Source organism: Ambystoma mexicanum, chromosome 8 (genome assembly GCF_040938575.1).
Source record: "Ambystoma mexicanum isolate Mex_15411 chromosome 8, UKY_AmexF1_1, whole genome shotgun sequence".
Lineage (NCBI taxonomy): Eukaryota > Metazoa > Chordata > Amphibia > Caudata > Ambystomatidae > Ambystoma > Ambystoma mexicanum.
In genome coordinates this window covers 1,688,160,673-1,688,179,937 of record NC_090929.1, presented here as the reverse complement: position 1 = coordinate 1,688,179,937, position 19,265 = coordinate 1,688,160,673, and positions in this window count along the sequence as shown.

The following is a 19,265-nucleotide window of genomic DNA, read 5'->3' as shown; positions in this document are numbered from 1 at the left end:
GTTGCAGGTTCAAGTGCAGCAATTTGGCGGCTCTGCGGTTTTCAGCGAAAAAGATACAGCGATGATTCCCAAACGGGACAGTGGTGATTTCTCTGCTCCTGGTGGATGGATCAGGCCAGTTTCACTGCAGCAGGCTCCAGGGGCAAGAGGGGCACTAGTGCAGTGCACCTGCAAAGGCGTTCACCATGGCTGGGCGACACAGTAACAGAGTATGCTCCGGTCCTGGCGCACTCGTCTCATTTCAGACCTAGGAACGCCAAGTATACAATATTTGGTGTGAGGGTGCCGTGAATACAGAGCTAGCAGTATACTAAGTTAAGAGGGCCTCCTCAATACAGCGGCAGAGACAGAGCAACAGTCCTGCGTAAGCTGGTCAGCCCACTGATTTGCCCAAGGACACTTCCGAGAAGGCTTACTTGCAGGTTTTGGTGAAGGTGCCGAGTATAGTTAGTCCCACTATTCCAATGGGTCGAAGCGTTTTAGCAGACCTTCCAGGACGACCAGATGCAGAGGGATCCCATGGGACGACAGCGGGCTCAGGGTGCCAAACCTTCCAGCGGGTCACCAGCGGTTCCTCGACTCAGCTTCTTAGCTTCAGGATACTTGGATCCTATCCTTCGTTCAGTGAGAACTCCTGAGATCGACATGGTATGGCTGTTTGGGGGCTTCTCTTATCCAGAATCTCCTTCACGCCAAAATGAAGAGGACCCATTGGGAGATCTGCTCACATGCAGGCATACCATATGTGGACCAATCACGGACCACGGTGGTCCCAGGCATTCACAGCACTCCAGACTCTCTGGCACCCAGGATGTGTATTGGGGACAGACACCCCAGGCCACATCCTGGAGGCACACACAAAAGGCATGCAGAAGCCCGTGAAAGCTTGGCATTTCGTGGGAAAGAGCATGCCCAAATAAGGACTGACCAGGGTCAGCTCGACCTGGGGAAGGCGACAGGACATAATGGCCAAAGGACAGGACAAAGAACCTTGTGGCATGGCCATTTTAGAGCCAGGCCACCTATTTGTGCCAAACACGGTAATTGCGATTTACCTGGCAGGAAAGGGTTAACATTATATGAAAAGATAAGCTGTCACCAGCTCCGTCTGTGACACATCTGCACATCTCCTAAAAATCCCTCAAGAGGCTCTAGGGCCTTTGGAAATGACTAAAAGACCCAAGTGCCTTCTTCATGGACCTGGACCAGGTCTCCCAAAATGGAGAAATAAAGTGAGGAGGACTCAATTAGTGTTGCGCTCACCTTGGTGTTGGGCCAAGTGGCTACTTTACTAGCATGCAATAAAAACCCATGAAGAAGGCTTTTTTGCCGAAACGTCACAGGACATTCCAACACATGGGCATGCTACCCCTGTCCCGCACCATCACTTGATCTACATCCAGATGTAGACCAACGACTAGGTCACCTCCCAACACGTAGTGCAGATCGAAAACATCAAGAAGGATGTACTAGTGACGACTTTTTGAACCCATCTTTTACAGTTCATTCATTATTGTTACGATATTATGTGGTGGTTGCTCTATAAAACATTTAAAGTATCTAAATGTGATGTACATAGAGGTCAACCCTAGAAGTATTCATTGCTTAATAACTGTTTTGCATTTGTGTATGTATATTGTCATGTTAATGTTCTTTTACGAGTGATTTGAATATCCTTGTGTTTTGTTCTTTTGCCTTTTCCTGTCTTGTTATTACGTCCACCAAATAACATGCAGGCCTTGTCAAAAAACCAAAAAAATACTATGCGAAATCGGGTCCGCTCCTCTTTCATTTTGGCTAACTAAATAAGCTAAAACATACCCGACATGTGTTTTTTGCTCCCTTCTCAATTAATGTAAGTGAGCTAAATCATACAGCTCCACTGATACTAAGCATGTTAAATGTTGAAATCTTTGCAGAAAATGTTTATGTAAAGTAACATAAACTTATGTGGTAGGACGACACTCTCCTGTTTCAATGGCTAATAGCTCTCAAGTCCTCCCACATCCCTTGAGCAGTCCCTTTCGTTACCCAATAGTGAAGTCAAAGCCTTGCAGACTTATGGACCACCTGAGCAACTTTGGATTCTCTCCCTTCATGTTCATTAGCCACATCTGCACATCTAAAAAATCCCTCAATGGTATCTAGGGTCTTTGGAAATGACTAAGAGACCCAAGTGCACTGTACTGGAAGGTGCATTGTGCATTTGTTACATGCTGCAGAAAAGTTGCAACATTGGAAAAGGACTAAGGGAAACAAAGTCTCCCAGTACTGACTACCTTAAGAGCATGTCATTTTCCCCATAAAAAGTGAGTGAACGCCCAGAGGAGTACAGCATAAGGCTGGGCTCCCCTGGCAAAGTCAGACTATGGTGTTAAACAGCAGCCAACATTTGGGGGGTACACAACTGGAGGGAAAATGACACATAAATGGAAATCTTTCATAACAGTGCATTAATAGGGAGAGTTTTCTATCGATTGAATACGAGTACCCACAAGCCGCCTTTATGTAATGCATAAACCACTTATTCCATTGTGCCCACTTTACTTTGGCTGGACACGTAGATGCCATAAATACAGGAGGGCCAGGCACCCCTTGCATGACCATTTTCCACTTTCACCAATGTTCAGTATCTGCAGAGTGCACTTTCTCTTAAGTTCAAGTATGTGAAACCAATGTTCAGTTTGGAGAAAAGTACCAGCAATCCCTTCTTTTTGAGTTAGGAAATGTATGATTTTTCCTTCAGTTTCTATTCTTGCGGCTTGGCGGCCGAATTCTAGGGCAACTTGCATTAACTGCTAGCTGAACACGCTGATAATGCAGGCATTGCCTTTCTCCCCCTTAGTGCATGCAAATCTTTCCTTGTCGTATTCTGGGAGGACAGGCAGATGTGTGCATGCGCGATGCCCGCTGGAGAGAGGGGATTACTGGAGCTGGTTGGAGCGCACGTGGCTCCCTGGAGGCTTTCCTTATGGTGCTGGTAGTGTACCCACTTACTTGTTTATGCTTGTTTATGTTACGGCTTGCAAGCACTTCCTCACGGCCCCATCCACTTATGCCCGGGTGGGTCGAGCGGCTACCAGGCACCAGGTGCTCCACTGTACGTTCTCCCTCGCTTTGTCACAGCTCACATCAATTCCTGGGTTGGCAGAGCGGCTGCCGGATGGTAGGTGGCCTGCACACACCTACTGTCCCTCCCTCGTTGGCCACATCAACTGATGCCCAGGGGGGGGCAGAGCGGCTACTTTCTGTTTGGCGAAACAGAAATTTGCTGTATGGCGCTAGGGGTCCGGCTCCTTAGTATCCTTGTTGCCAATGTTAAGATATGAGCCAGGGACACCAGGGTGAGCTCATATCTTATTTATTAAGTAATATGGCACTAGACCCCCAGCACAGCATCTCCCTTGGCCACTTCATCCAACTGCTGTGCCAGGAACCTTCAATCTGTACAAAAACATTCTATGTGGAGTGGTGCTAACAGAAACACTCCTCGCATGTCATTCACAGTTGCATTCTGGGAGTAGACATTTTTACTCACCATTTTCCTCTCTTTCGCATTCTTGTTTAACATGCTTAAAGCCAGACCTTTCCTCCGTTTCACAGCTCCAAACGCTTTGCCTCCTCTCTTATTTTTTCATGACTTTTCGATTGTTCTTCTCTTCTCTTTGGCCTTTCTTGCTCCTCTTAAATCGATCAATAACTCCTCAATCAGTCTACTTTTCTCTCTTTCTCCTTGTGAGCCCATTACCCCTCTGTCTTTACTCTTTGCTGGCTCTCCTATCATGGTTTGTGTACATTTAATTTTCTCTTCCTCTTATTCAAGTCTATTGAGAATCTCTCCCCTCTGTATCTTTCCTCTCTTGTCTTATTCCGCTCCCCTGCTCGTTCTCTCTGCTCCCAATCTTTAGTCCTCCTAGCGACATATCCTCCTCCTTGAGCTCAGTCATGCTTTCACTGATTCTTGCTTTCGGCCCCATTACGTTGGGTCACTCTACTACTCGCTCTTCGCTCTCTTTCTCCCTGTCTGCTGCTCCGTTCCCGCTTGCACGATCAACTTCTGTCCTTCTAATTTGGTTCGGATTTCTCGTGTTTATGCTCCGCTTACTGCACTGTTTCTTGAATAATTTCTGTTCAGCGCTTTGGCATATAGCACTTTATAAATAACAAAATACAAAAATACAAATACATTATCAATGGAACTTACCTGTGTTGGTTTAATTTCATCTTCCACAATAAAAGCACTTTCCTTTTAAATTGTAAAACTCCATGTGCTAAGAGCCCTAGACATTGAGCAATAGCTCGTGGGAGATCTCTTATCCCTGATAATGACCTCTCCCATGGTCTTTACGGTTTAATTATTTGAGATTAAAGGCACACATCGAGGACACATGTTAAAGATATAATACTTTGGAAGAAGACCTCTCCCCTTTAAGTAGAGGAGTCTGGGGTAATGATGCAATGTATTTCCAGATGAAGCTGGACAGCTCAGGGGGCCCCTTGCACATGGAGAGTAGCCGCCTTCTGACTTTAAAAAATTCTAGAATGAATGCAATTTCTCATTTTTTCTAATCATGTCTGTAACTGGTTGCTGTTTGGAAGATTCTACCGGGCTCTCCTTACCTGGCTTAAACACTGCCAGTTGAATAATGCCAGTTGGTGACTCCAAAATGTTACCCGAGAGCTATCCTGTGTTTTTCCCTCACGGCTAGCTTTATTATTTAATCAAGGTCTGAAGCTATTGATTAATTTCTATGAGGCACCTGCACTGTGAGACAAATATGGGATGGCTGCAAACAGCGTGTAAAATGGGGGTCTAACCCTTGGTTCCACTGCGTGACACTCCCACGTCTAAGTCCTGCTCATTAGGTGGAGCTTCAAACCGACCCTAAGAAGCTAATGCAAGACGTTCCTTGATGCAAGTAGCAGTTCTTAGTGTCAATTATACATGTGGTAAAAACATGAACATCTCCCCCGATGCAGAGCGCTGCTCTATTTCATCCTCAAAGTCCTGGTGCTTCTAATGGCTGAGTCTGGTGAAGAGGCAACTGAATGCTCCATCTGTGGGTCACAAGCTGATGAATGGACGAATATGGGGTACAATAGAGGATCATCTTCTATACTACAATGTCTGGGTTCAGCATAAGTGTGGCCAATTAAAAACAAATGTTTTGAGATTATCAAACCCTGCACCAGACAAAGAGATTGTGAAAAACAATGGTCCAAAAGAGAGATATCGTGGATCATTTCTTTAGGATCACAATTCCTCTAGGTCTTAATGAGGACATTGATTGGTCAGTATATTTTTGAGTATGCAGTTTTAGAGACCAGGGTGTAGACTTTGGTGTCATGTTGGTGTCATGTTAAGGTCAGGCAAGGGCTGTTGGGACATCAGAACTCTTTTGTTTATGGGACAGGAAATCTGCCACCCAGGAATACAAGGTCAGTTTTCTTTAGTAATGCAATATCCGGCTTGCAGAAGAGCGGCTGGATTTCATATTCCTCATCCAATTCAACAGTTACCAGAGCCCCAGGTGAGCAGCCCTTTCCAGTTAGTTTGTTATCAGTAAACAGTTTATTTCAGGAAGGGTATGTAACTGATACAGTGTTGTTTTTTCTTTTTCTTAGCAGTTAGTAAATGGGATAATCCCCGAAACATGTGCTAAGTGATGTGAGCTAAAACAATGTCCAATAAATATGGTCAAGATTAACAAGAGCAAGAAACAGCTTTACTCTGAGTCATGTCAGAGGTGGTCAAGGGAAATACTGTATCCAGACCTTGTAAGTCAATTCATATAGACCGATCCCAGCGAGCGAACGGACAATACTATGAGTGACTGCCATCAGTGACGGAAAGCTAGGCATGGACACGGCCCCAGGAGGCGACACTGTGGTGTGCATAGCTGTGAAAATCACGAGGGAAATTAGATGATTTTTGTGGTGGGTGCATCTGATGTCTGGGTGTCACCCATCCTGTTTATTAGGCCCAGGCAATGGATAGTAGGAACTGGTGTACTAACAATCTAATGATAATGTAGACTCATGCTGAGACAAGCTGGCGCTACAAATGAAGGAGTGGTATTATTCAACGGCATGATCAATAGACGCTTGTGGTAAAATTCAACTGCGTGATCAACAGACTCTTGTGGTAATATTCAACTGCGTGATCGATAGACACTTGTGGTAATATTCAATGACATGGTCAATAGACTCTTGTGGTAATATTTAACTGCATAATCAATAGACTCTTGTGGTAATATTCAAATGCGTGATTGATAGACACTTGTGGTAATATTCAGCGACACGATCAATAGACTCATTTGGTAATATTTAACTGCGTGATCAATAGACTCTTGTGGTAATATTCAACTGCGTGGTCAATAGGCTCTTGTGGCAATATTCAACCGCATAATCAATAGACTCTTCTGGTAATATTCAACTGCGTAATCAATAGGCTCTTGTGGCAATATTCAACCGCATGATCAATAGACTCTTCTGGTAATATTCAACTGCGTGATCAATAGACACTTGTGGCAATATTAAACCGCATGATCAATAGACACTTGTGGTAATATTCAACTGTGTGATCTATAGAATATCACCCACTGGCCACATTTCTTCACTTCCTTTAATCAGCTGATACAGAGTGCAAACTTTCTAAGGGTGGGGGCAGAGGGGGATCAGCAGAGCTCTCACTGATGACACCGTGATTGGCACTTCCATGGTGTGAGCCCCACCTCTCGACTCGGGGGCAAAGTCCCAAACCTCATGTGTAAACATCTGACTGATGCATGTGAGCTTCATCAGCAGTGTATACACCACCTTGAACAACCTCTTGGTACTTAATAGCTGTTAACAAGATGTTTACAGTTCACGCCTGGCCATGTAGCAAACTGCACGAGACAGACGCGCGATTGCACTGCTATTCCAGGTTCCGTGCAAATGCTTTGCCTGTTGTGCACTGGCTACATGCACGGTTGGTGGGCTGCAGTTACCTTGGGGTCCCCAGGTTGTAGTTGTTGATGTTCTTGTGGTTCTTTTTGTTCTTTGTGTTCTTTGTGTTTTCTTCTTTGTTGTTCTCTGTGTTGTTCCTGATGTCGGTTCGGTTGATGCAACTGGTGAAACAGAACAGCTATATCTTACAAAAATGTACATATTAAACCTATACTTTAGTGACCAAAAATCCCCAGGAAGCCTTTGACATTGAGTGAAGAGGATTCCTTCACAAATGTTGTACCCCCCCTCTGCGATCCATGCTACCTCTTACCCAATCACATCATACCATTTATTGATCATTTATTGGACTTTCTCAACCAAGAATCAATGCAACCAATTCTCCACCATTTGGTTGAGCAATTCAACCTTGTTTCCTTATCCCTCATCTTATCATCAACATTCCTCAATCCACAAAAACGTTCTCCCCCTTTCATCTCTGCAATTGAAAAGACTAGAGACATCTTTGCTTAGGAGAGGGGAAATATTCAACAAGAGATTCATTTTACAACCCAAGCGCCAATTGGACATTACCAGGAAAGGAAGTGCCACTTTCAAATATAATCTAGTGGCAATTAAATAGCACTGCATAAAGGGCCTCATTACAAGGTTGGCGGTGTGGGACAAAGTGGTAGTAATTCTGTTACCCCCACTTTTCCTGCACCAGAATTACCAGATTTTTGGAGGAAAAGTGGAGGATTGATGCAGCAAAAGTGCAGGAAAGTGCGGAAAAAGCGTCAGTAACGGAATTAGAGCCACAGTTAGTTCAGGCGAAGGCGCATAATGAGGGAAACGGTATTACTGTCAAATAGTTTTGCAAGCAGTGTAGCAGGAAAGCCTTTGTACCGTATACGAATGCAACATCCGGCTGCCAGATCGAGCGGCTGGATTTCATGATTCTCCTCCAATGCGACATTTACCAGAGCCCCACGCGAGCTGCCCTTTTCAGTTACTTTGTTATCAGTAAAATGTGTGTTTTAAAAAAGCTATGCAAATAATACAGTGTAGTTTTTTATTTTCTCTTAGCACTTAGTAAATGTGGTAATCCCCAGCTTTATGTTGCCCAAACAGACAGGTGTCTTCTGGGCCTCTCTGTTACACTGCGGACAACCAGTTTGGTCTGTGGGAAGCCTTTTTTCCAGAGAAACCTGAGATGAAAGTCTTGAATTTTCTGAACAGAAACCTTAATGCACCTTTTTGATAAAATTACAAGTTTTACCTGAATACAAGTCAAATAAAACATTTTTTTTAAAAATGTGGTAATCCCCAGCTTTATACAGGAGGAAACTCCTCCACTTTTCCTCCAATAATCGGCAGAATTTCCACCCGGTAATTCTGTCAGTGGTAATTTGGCCAAAAATCCCCAATGGCATCCAACGGACTCCAGAAAATTGGGATTTACATTGCCTTCCAGCCTTTGTACTCCAGTGGGAAAAGTAGCAGTAACGGTAATTCCATTTAGAGGTATTCTGGTAGATTTAACACCAGAATACCGCCAAACTCGTAATGAGGCCCAATGTGTGTAACCGTCATTTATACAATTTAATCTGTTTGCAGCAGCCAATACAAAATGAGATATTTTGAAGGCCAGACAACCAAGTTGGTAGTTGATGTGGAAGTCAGAGACAAGCATTTGAATGAAGAGAGGAAGGGTTCTTAGAAAACCTTCACCTTTGAAAAAATAAATTAACAGGTTCATGGGTGACATGGATAGAAATAAGATGCCGGGTGAAAACCTTATTCCCGTAGGACACATTACTTTGTCATTTGTCCTGCACTTTCCAGTTAAACATATATTGAGTGGCATATGTAGGAAACAGTTGCTCGGTCTGGGAAAATTAAATTGGACGGGGAGATTGCGACCAACTGGGCCCATACTGTTTTTTGGGGGACGCTGATGCATCCAGGGCCCATGAGCAATGTAAGGGGATCCTACTCAAGTTTAGCGCCAACCTGGGGTATTAGCTGAGGGCTGATCTCCAATGAATGCAGGAATCTCCTATTTGGGGAGAGGTCTGTAATAGAATTAGGGAAATACATAATACTTTCACTCCCCTGGACGATGCTCCGACATCTGTACTGAAAATACTTTTCCTACCGGTCTCTACCAAGGACGGTGGCAGGAGGAGCCATACTGGAGTTGTCGTGCAAGGGAATTTCCAGCAGGTCTTTCCCCAGAGGTTCCCACTCCCCTAAGGAAGGATCTTCAGAGGAAGTGGAAGAGGAAGTTTCCAGTTGGGTACTTTATGGTGATCAGGTGATGGCAGATTGGGCGATGGCTGTGGTTTTTGTCATGGGCGCTACTCCCGAGGGGCCAGGACTGGCCCAGCGCCCTCGGAAGCAGACCCGTCTTCCACTACTCCGGACCCAGCAGACCCCTACAGGGGCCCTTTGGACCGTGTCCTGGCGCCTTTGGCGCCAGGCTCATGAAGGGTTTCAGTCCCGGCGCCTAAGGCGACGGGCTCATATTGATAAACAGTGTAATAATGCTTGGGTGGACTTACCTGAGGCAGACCATGCTGCATATTTACCCAGAACAATCCAGTCTGGTTGAAGTCCCCAGCCATCAGGGCTGGGAGGAACTATTCCCTCCATTCAGGAACTCTTTTCTTACCTGGGTGGAACCGGTGGAAGAACACACACTGGAAGCACTTCTCTGCTATTTAAACCACGCCCGATGGAAAACACGTGCTTCGCGTTATCCTGCAGCAGCAGCAGGACGCTCACCGAGTCGGCTCCTGCATTCCAGGTCCAGAGTCATCTTCAGCTTCCACGCAGCAACCTGTGGCTGAAGAAAGACACAGAACAATACTTACCAGATCCCGGAATCCAGTCACCGGCAAAACCTGCAAAGAATAAACATAAGGTTAGAAAAGTGCAACTCGCTCGCAGCCGCGCCCGCTTACCTGATCCATCCGTGATTGCAACAGAGCTAACCGCGGCCTTCTCTTCGGCAGCTTCTCTGCACCTGAAAGGCAAAGGACATAATTAAAAAGGGGTTCGGGTGAAGGCAGTCACATTCATCTTAACTTACCAGTTTTTGCACGCGCAGAAGCGGCCGCATCAACCGCAGCATCCCGGCACCTGAAAACTAGAAAAAGGACATTGTTAGAGGTGCCATTAAAAGCGGCCAAGGATCATTATACTTACGTGCATCGGCACGTGCAGTGGCAACGGATATAAAGCCCGCAGCATCCCGGCACCTGAAAACTAGAAAAAGGACATTATTAGAGGTGCCATTAAAAGCAGCCAACGAACATTATACTTACGTGCATCGGCACGTGCAGCGGCAACGGAAAACTATGCCCACAGCATCCCGAGGCCTGAAACAAAGGAAAAGGGACATTATTGAGGTGCCCATCTTTTAAAGCCTAAAGACTACAGTATACTTACAGGCATCCGCTCATGCAGCAACGGCGGCATCGCTCTTCGGCATCCCAGCACCAGTGCCACAACTAAGGCCGCAAAAGACTTCAGCCTCAACACTGAACTCATCCAGTGACGTGACTGGAATCCACGCAACCCTGCACCAGACGCAGGATGGAGAGCTCAGCATTTATACGCCTAAGGTGAGAGCTCGCCGAGACAAGTAGAAAGCTAGGCTGTGGGAGAAACTGGCGATTGGTGGGAGAAGAAATCCCATCAAACAGTGATTAACCCTTTTTCTTCCACCTGCAGAAAACTTACCCTGCAAGTCAGACATTCGATAAGAGGAAGCCCAGTCCTGAGAGTCGTCCGAGCTCTACGCTTCTCAATTGAAGAAACGATAGCAGCCCAGCCGGGATCAGCGCCTCCGTGGGAATCAGGTGAGCGTTACAGTTTTGTAGGGAAAGTAGGTCTCTTAATTATCAATACTCAAGGGCTCTCCAGATGATTCAATGGTTTAGACTGGAATTACTGCTCCTCTTGGCACAGTCAGGGGAAATCATGGCGTCCTTCCTTTCTCAGGTAGATCTCAGGCTAAATAATATACCGGGTGAAAACCTTATTCCCGTAGGACACATTACTTTGTCATTTGTCCTGCACTTTCCAGTTACATCTATATTGAGTGGCATATGTAGGAAACTGTTGCTCACACTGGGAAAATTAAATTGGACGGGGAGATTGCGACCAACAGGGCCCAGACTGTTGTTTGGGGGACGCTGATGCATCCAGGGCCCATGAGCGATGTAAAGGGATCATACTCAAGTTTAGCGCCAACCTGGGGTATTAGCTGAGAGCTGATCTCCAATGAATGCAGGTATATCCTATTTGGGGAGAGGTCTGTAATAGAATTGAGGAAATGCATAATACTTTCACTCCCCTGGACGATGCTCCGACATCTTTACAGAAAATACTTTCCCTGCTGGTCTCTATCAGGGATGGCTGTAGGAGGAGCCATGCTGGAGTTGTCATGCAAGGAAATGTCCAGCAGGTCTTTCCCCAGAGGTTGCCAATCTCCAAAGGAAGGATATTCAGAGGAGGTTTCCAGCTGGGTACTTCTTGGTGATCAGGTGATGGCAGATTGGGTGATGGCTGTGGTTTTGTATGAAAGTAGTTCTCTTAATTATCAATACTCAAGGGCTCTCCAGATGATTCACTGGTTCAGACTGGAATTACTGCTCCTCTTGGCACAGCCAGGGGAAATCAGGGTGTCCTTCCTTTCTCAGGTGGACCACTGATGCATATCTCAAGAGATTAGGGATGTGCCGGCAAAGAAGGCAATACAGAGAACACGCCCTCATCCGGGGGGTTCCTCAGCAATGTCTTTTTAGTAAAAAAGGTGGACAATGGGTACAGGTGGGAAATCGTCACTTCAAGATGATGAATATTGTCATGCAGAGAGACATTTTGAGGCCAGATGATTGTTTGGTCAAGCTCAACCTCAAGGATGAATATCTCCTGGTTCCAACAACTTTTAGGCAGTGCAGGGGTTTCCGCCGGCTCTAGTGGGAGGGATTCATTTTTCAGTTCACCTCTGTTCCCTGTGACCTGTCCTCGGCACTGTGGTGAGTCACCCAGAAACTGAAACTGAAACTGGTGTTAGACATTCTTAGGGGAAGGGGCAACAGGCTTCTGATGTACCTGGAAGACATTCTGCTGGTGACAGAGTCACTTTAGCACTGATGGTGTAGCCTTGGGGACCCGGCCATGGGACGTTGATGGCCCTACCCCTTCCTCCTCCACCTCCTCCTCCTCTTTCTGAGTCGGGTGCGACCCTGTTTTGTGAGAAATTATATGCTGTCAGTCAACATGCATACTTGTACATTGGAGTTTCGGGGGATTTTTAGTAGTTTTGATGTTGGGACCGCTGGTCCTCTGCGCACCCTCTCTTGTTGTTAGTTGTTCTTTAGCCTGCCGCCTGGCACATGGTTTGACTTGGGAGCCACTCCTTGGTTCCTGATTGGTTTAGGACATTGGTGGGGAGACAAACCTTTGTTAGCAATGAGCGCTGGCTGGGTTTGATGGTCCAATTGCGAAAAGGGTCAATTAGTAATTGTCCAGTCCTTGAGTCATGTGAGTTGTGATTTTATTGGTATTTAAACAGCATAGATAACATCTATAGTTCTTCTTGTGAGAATTCTGCAATGTGCTGGCAATGTTCTGCTTGATGTTATTTTTAGTTGCTGCATATCTAGTGTGATTCTTTCACTTTGTGTATTTATAAATGAATAATTTTAATATAGCTTTTAAGGGTGTAAGTGTTGAATATGTGTATTTACTGATTTCATTGTACTGCTCTACAGCTCACAGGACCTCTTATAAAATAAGCCTGGCTGCTCAGCCACTCTACTGACTTGTGTAGTACAGGCCTATGTTAAAGGTTGGGTCACTAATACCAAGCAGATAAGTCTTGTAAAGTCCCACACCAGTTGGACTCTACAGAATCTTACCTACCACCCTGCAAGCAATGTGACGGCACTGGCCCTGGTAGCACACAGGGAACAGTGATATTCTGCTGATGTAGCGCCCCAAGCGACTGGCTGGATCACCCATGCATGAACCCGGCGCTGCTTGGGTACATATTGGGTGCCTTTTCCTATGGCCATGTGCTGGCATCTGACCCTGCCCATTGGGCCTATCTGAGCTAAGGGGCATATACTTGGGTTGGGCATTTGTCCAGTGCATGGTCAGGGGAAGGGTGACGTTTACGCTCACCAGATTGGACTTGGCTGCTGGCTGCAGCCTCTGCTCCAGCAACTACCTCGACCCCCTCCATGTGGAGGATGGAACTGGCCTTCTCCTCCCGCACAGTCAGCACAAAGCGCTTCATGGTGCCGCCTCCTGTGACCAATGACTCCAGCCGGTGTTGTGAGAGGAGGCTGTGCACCCTGACCTTGAGGTCATACCATCTTTTTCTGCAGTCCCCTTCATCCCGGGTGACTGTGCCCACAGCTGTCACCTTCTGGTTGATGGACGCCCAGATGGCTGACCTACGCTGCCCTCATGTTTTGCTGTGGTGGCTGCCATATAGTTCTTCTGCAGGGGCTACCACCTCATCAGTGAGGACATGCAGCTCTCTCCCACTGAAATTAGGTTTTCTGAGCCTGTTTTCAGGCAATTTAGCCCTGAATCTGTCCTGGGACATGATTCATGTGACCTGTGTTGTGGAGGGCTACAGGAAGTGGTGAATTCAGATCGATTGGCTTTTTCAAAATGTCTGCCACGCTTCCGTTTTTGGAGATGGCGCAATTTCCACTGGTGGTAATTATGCAGAAGGAGTCAGCGTCAAACACTGTGGTAACGGTAATTCAGCCGGATGTAGTTGGATTTACCATCACAGTCTCCATATTGGCGGAATTACCCCTATATTTACTGCTGAACCTGTAATGACCCCCTCTTTCTTGTAATTTCCCTTTAATATATTTGTCCATTATCTCTATTTTGTGGGGAACCCTGTTTAGTGAACTGCCTGCATGGGAAACACTTTGATTATTTGGAAAATATATTCTTCTGGTGCATGAGTAATAATATTAACTACATAAATAACTAACACTAACATCTTTAACATTCCAGTTTTATTTAATTTAAAGCTGTAAATATGTGGATATGTGTTACAGGATCTAATTAAATATGAAATTGTCATTACTTTAAATGTATGTTAACCATTTAAATAAATGTCAATTGTAAACCAAACTTGTACTTGTGAACAAACTGAGACTGATGGGAAGTGTGGAAAATATTTAAAAGTCTGAGGATTTGTTGTAAATGACACAGAATAAACAGCAAGCAAAGGTTGCATGGAATAAGGAAGCGCAATATAATACAATACAAATTAATAGTCTCCTCAAATTAAAACAGGAAGGTTCCCTCAGATGAAATAACATGGATGTAGTGCAATAATGTTGAAATGTTCTTGTGCCTCTCAATTTAGGGAAAAGATAGGATAATTTAAGTGAATTAGGTGAATTAGCACAACAAATACATCTTGTCTCTGTAGGTGAACGAGCTGTGCTGTGGAAATGGGTCTGTGGGCAGAGGTGGGCATCTGCAAGTTGGAACATTGTGTGTCCTGTTTTCTCACAGAAACACAAAACAACTCAGTAGAGGGACTTGAAAACAACGTCCCCGATTGAGATTGTCTTAAAACTTCGGGAACTGGTCTAAAGTTGAGATCTTCATAAGGTGCCCAAAGCCATGGGTGGCACTGTGGCGCAGCAGCAAATCAGTCATAGCGGCAGATGTCACCATTGGAGGGGCTCTGCCCAATCTGGTACCTGAGAATACTTGTTCCCACCTCTACTTGAGCTCCGAGTGCTCGCTCTATGTGTCTAAACTCGGGCTGTGTTTTCATGAGTGTGAGGGGGTGCTGATACCAGCCCTGATGTAACAGTCACTGATGCTCAACATTTCTTTTCCAGGTGGCCCTTGATTTGAGGCTATGCAAGGAGAATGGGTCCTTATATGGGGTTCCCATTTGGTCAAATGTACCTCAGGAAGAAATTGGAGGTGATGAGAGTTTGGGTTAAGGATGAAAGAGTAACCAGTGATCATTTGAGGATCAAACATTGGGTGGTTTAGTACTTTATGACAAAACTAGCCAGAAGGCCTTGACGCCTAGACCACAATGATAAACCACTTGAGAAATCAATATCCAAGCTGTGGCTGTGGGGCGAGTGAGTTGACTCCACCTTTACTCCCACTCTTAACTGATATTTCTGAAGTTCTGAAATTCACTGCCTTGGAGATACTCATTGTGTCCTCTGGATGTTCTGGACTACAATACCCATGAGCCTTTACCACTGACTATGGTGGCTAGGGTTGATAGAAGCTGAAGTCCAAAACATCACAGGGTTTCATAATGAGTAGCCATGGTCCGATACCACCTGCTCTCACTTAAGGGGAGAAGTGGGATGAGGAACCTTCATGAAGTGCTGGATCTGCTGCTGGAAGATGTCATATCGGACATAGGCTGTCACATATAGGTTTTCTTAGCCAGAGGGGCGTGTACAGCCTACAGCCTGGATGTTTAACCCTTTAAGTGCCAAGGACAAGTATGCACGTCCGTTTTGCATAGACTTGCAGAATAGCCTGGCACTTACCTGCTAACATACAATTGCCACTGTGAAGGATAAACATTGGGTTAAGTTAAGCCAAGACTTACACAGGACACAGCAGCAAAGGAAAAACACATGGAACACATTTAAATACAAGTGTTTAAGTGTAAAGAGGATGTCAGTCACCCTGCAACAGATACCTGGACATGGGGGCAAATAGAACAAGTAAACTGAAAAAAACATAACTAGTGAAACAGAAAGTTATCTGGCAATGCAATATTGCAAAATAATAATATCTTTACCGATTAGAAGAGAAGCCTCTCCGTCTATTAGTGCCAGATGTTGATCTGGGGAGGAATACAAGAGGGAAGTTAGAAGGTGTCTACTGCTCTTTCACCCGGAAACATCCTCTTTGCTAAGCACTGAGAATGGCCAACACACACTATCACTCATCAAAGGTCTCAATGGTACTAGTAGCCATTATTCTCATTTTCTTTAACTTCTTAAAATACAGCAAAGTGTCATAAGTAAAGTGCAGTCATTCATCAAACAGCAGTGCCAAAACATTCGAAAACAATATGAGGCGAGGCCAAAAAAATAGTTCGACTTGTTAATGCACCGTCTGCAGAGTTATAAGTGATTGGGCCTCCATTACAAGTATTCGGGTGAGGAATTGACGTCCGGTAATAACATTTACCAGCAGGTTTCTGCACTGGCATACTCTGTGTTTGGTGATGGGGTTGCCAAAATTACCTGCAGCTCTGAGCTACTGTAATTCCTGCACCTGACCACCAAAAAATGCTAGTATTTATGCACCGGTATTACTGGTGCTGGTAATACTGGCAATTCCATGGAATGGGGAATTCCCACACTTACTGGCACTTGGAATCTTTCGGTAATTCGAACAGATCAAGTGCTGTAACGTTAATAGAATCCGGTGCTATCCCGGCTGATTTACCGGCAGGATACCACCAGGCGTGTAATGAGGCCCATTATCTCAAAGATAGCAACCAGTGCTCATTTATCATGACAAGAGGGTGAAAAGGAGTAGCATTATGCAGAGCAATAATAACACTGTGATGCATGGCTGTTGAAAGTGTCCATATTCCAGTATAGCAGACATGCAAGTGAAAATGTACACTGTCTGCAGTGGCAGGAGAGGGGCGCAGGCAGCATGCTGTGCCCGGCTAATGGTAATGTTTATTTGTAAAGCGCCTATAAGTCTTGGCTTAAACATCAGAGAATTACACTCTATCAAAATGACACAGAAGATATGTTAAAGACACTAAACACCAAAGAATCGCGTGATTTCTGGGCTTTGAGGCTTTGATCAAAAGAGTAAAATGCCAGAAAGACAACGCCCTTCTCAACTCTGTTTCTGAAGCAAATTGGGTCACATATTTCTCTGTGCTGTTTGACCACCCTTCAGACCAACAACAAACTCCGGTTTTGGCGCTTCAAACATCATGGGTCAATCTTACAGACGAAGAGGACATTAAAGGAGTGATACTCAAGCTCAAGTCATCAAGAGCACCAGGCCCAGACGGCCTAACAAATATTGATGTGAAAAAGCACCCGGAAGAATGGGCCACTCTAATTAGCAAAATCTTTGCCCAATGTGAGAAAGCAAAGTTGGTGCCAAAATCCTGGACTGAAGCGGTAGTGGTTCTGATTTATAAAATGGGAGGCACAGAAGACCCGCCAATTATAGATTGATTGCCCTTCTGGACATAATTGGAAAGATATACGCAATCTTTTGCTTTTCCATTTCCGGAAATGGGTTAGAGTTTCATCTAGTGCAGACCCTTTCCAAACAGGCTTCCAAAAAGATGCAAGTACTGCAGTAAATATGTTACTCTTGAACATAATAAAATCCAACATCAAGTCCGGTGCTCCTAAGGTCTTCCTCGCCTTTGTCGATCTGTCGCAGGCGTTCGACAAGGTAGACCGTTTCAAACTCTGGTCTAAATTAAAAGCCTGGGACTGTCCTCCTGCAATACTATAACCAGTGATAGCACTGCACTCAAACACATCCATGCGTGTGCGTTTAAATCAACAGGGCCTGTTGTCGGACCAGATTCCATCAGAGTGAGGAGTTAAGCAAGGCCATCCTCTTGCTACGGCACTTTTCATCGCCTTCTTGGGAGACTTCGAAGATTCGGAACTGAATCTAATCTTTTCCGCCTCAAGTAAGCAAGGTCGCTGTTTCTAGAATTTTGTATGCTGACAACCTGATCCTACTAGAACAAACCCAAATTGGTCTGCAACGCCAACTCACTAACTTGGCCGACTATATGGAAGACAACAATTTGGAAATTAATAATTCCAAGATTAAAATTATGGTGATGGAAAAATCTCAATATAAAAGGAAAAAAAAAACAATAAAGAGCACTTAACTTGGTTTCTGGACAACACAAAAATTGAAGTCGTCCCCCACTTCAAATACTTAGGATCGACGGCTCTTTGAGGGAGACTACAATGCAGAAAATTCTGTGGGGTAAAGTTCAAACCCTCACAGTACAAACAAGAGCAGTCGATAAAAAGTATGGAAAATGTTCATTAATTCCAGCAGTACAGTTTTACAAGTTAAAAGTGGTTCCATCGCTGGCATACGGAATGAACGCTACCCTCAATATGCCTAAGTCAATATGGTTACAACTAGAAGGCTATCTGTGGAAGTCAGTCTTGGGTCAGCCAAAGTCTGCCTCAATGGCAGCAATCAGACATGAGCTTGGACTTTTATCCCTCGCGGCAGTGGTGGAGCAGAGTTCTATGCAACTATACAGGAAAACTCTGCTGCTAGACAGCTTACCAGTATACCGGGTGGTTGCGGAAGAAATCAAGAGTGGCAACTGCAATGCACTCAATGGATGGGTAAAGACTCCACAAAACAAGTTAAATGATTTAGCCTGTACGGAAGACGTTCTTATTACAAACCCACAAAGAGTTAAGCCCAAGATAGAATCCCAAGATTGGATTACCACAAATGAGAAAACTAAAGCCAATAAGACTCCACTAAAGTACTGCACCAAATTCCCGGATAAACCTCTGAGGAAACTCTTTGTGAGAGCGTGTTTGAATCTGCTCCCGACACAGGAAATCTTGGCCATTAGATCATCAGCGCCATCGAATCAGTGTCGGATGTGTGAGACACCAGAGCTAGTGGTAGATGTTGCTCAGGGATTGGCTCCCTGGTTACTTAATCTCATGCGAAGGTAGCCAGGCGTGTGTTTCAATAGTTTCTGATGAGTAGTCATCCACCTCCTCACACAGGAGATCTGGTCCGTGAGTATCGTATGAACGCGTATCACTAGCAAAACCACACGTGAACCATCTCCTGTCCCCACCCTTTGACCTCGATGACAGGCATCGAAAATAGAAAATATATCTTATTGAAAACACGACGTGTTCTATCTGGCATCGCCGTGACCAGCCCAAAGGCGCCCATCATTGATTATTCAATGACCAATGGTTGGCCAGAGAAGCCCTCGCCCCCCTCACCCAACTCTGATACCTATCAGTTTCGCGAGTCCTGATGACAGTTCGGAACTCTACGGTGATCCATGGCACTAGATGACTGCACCCTAGATCCAACATTATTTCTGAACTAGAAACACAAAACACAGTCTCGACAGTTTTTTGAGATGGGCTATGTAACTAATACATGGCTCACAAATTGTTCTATGTATTGAATGCAAACTGTGATTTGAATTTTGGAAATGCTCATGCATATACAGCTTCGTTGCTATACCCCGCTGTCACCATTTTGCTTTCTTTTTTAGAAATGAACTTTGTTTT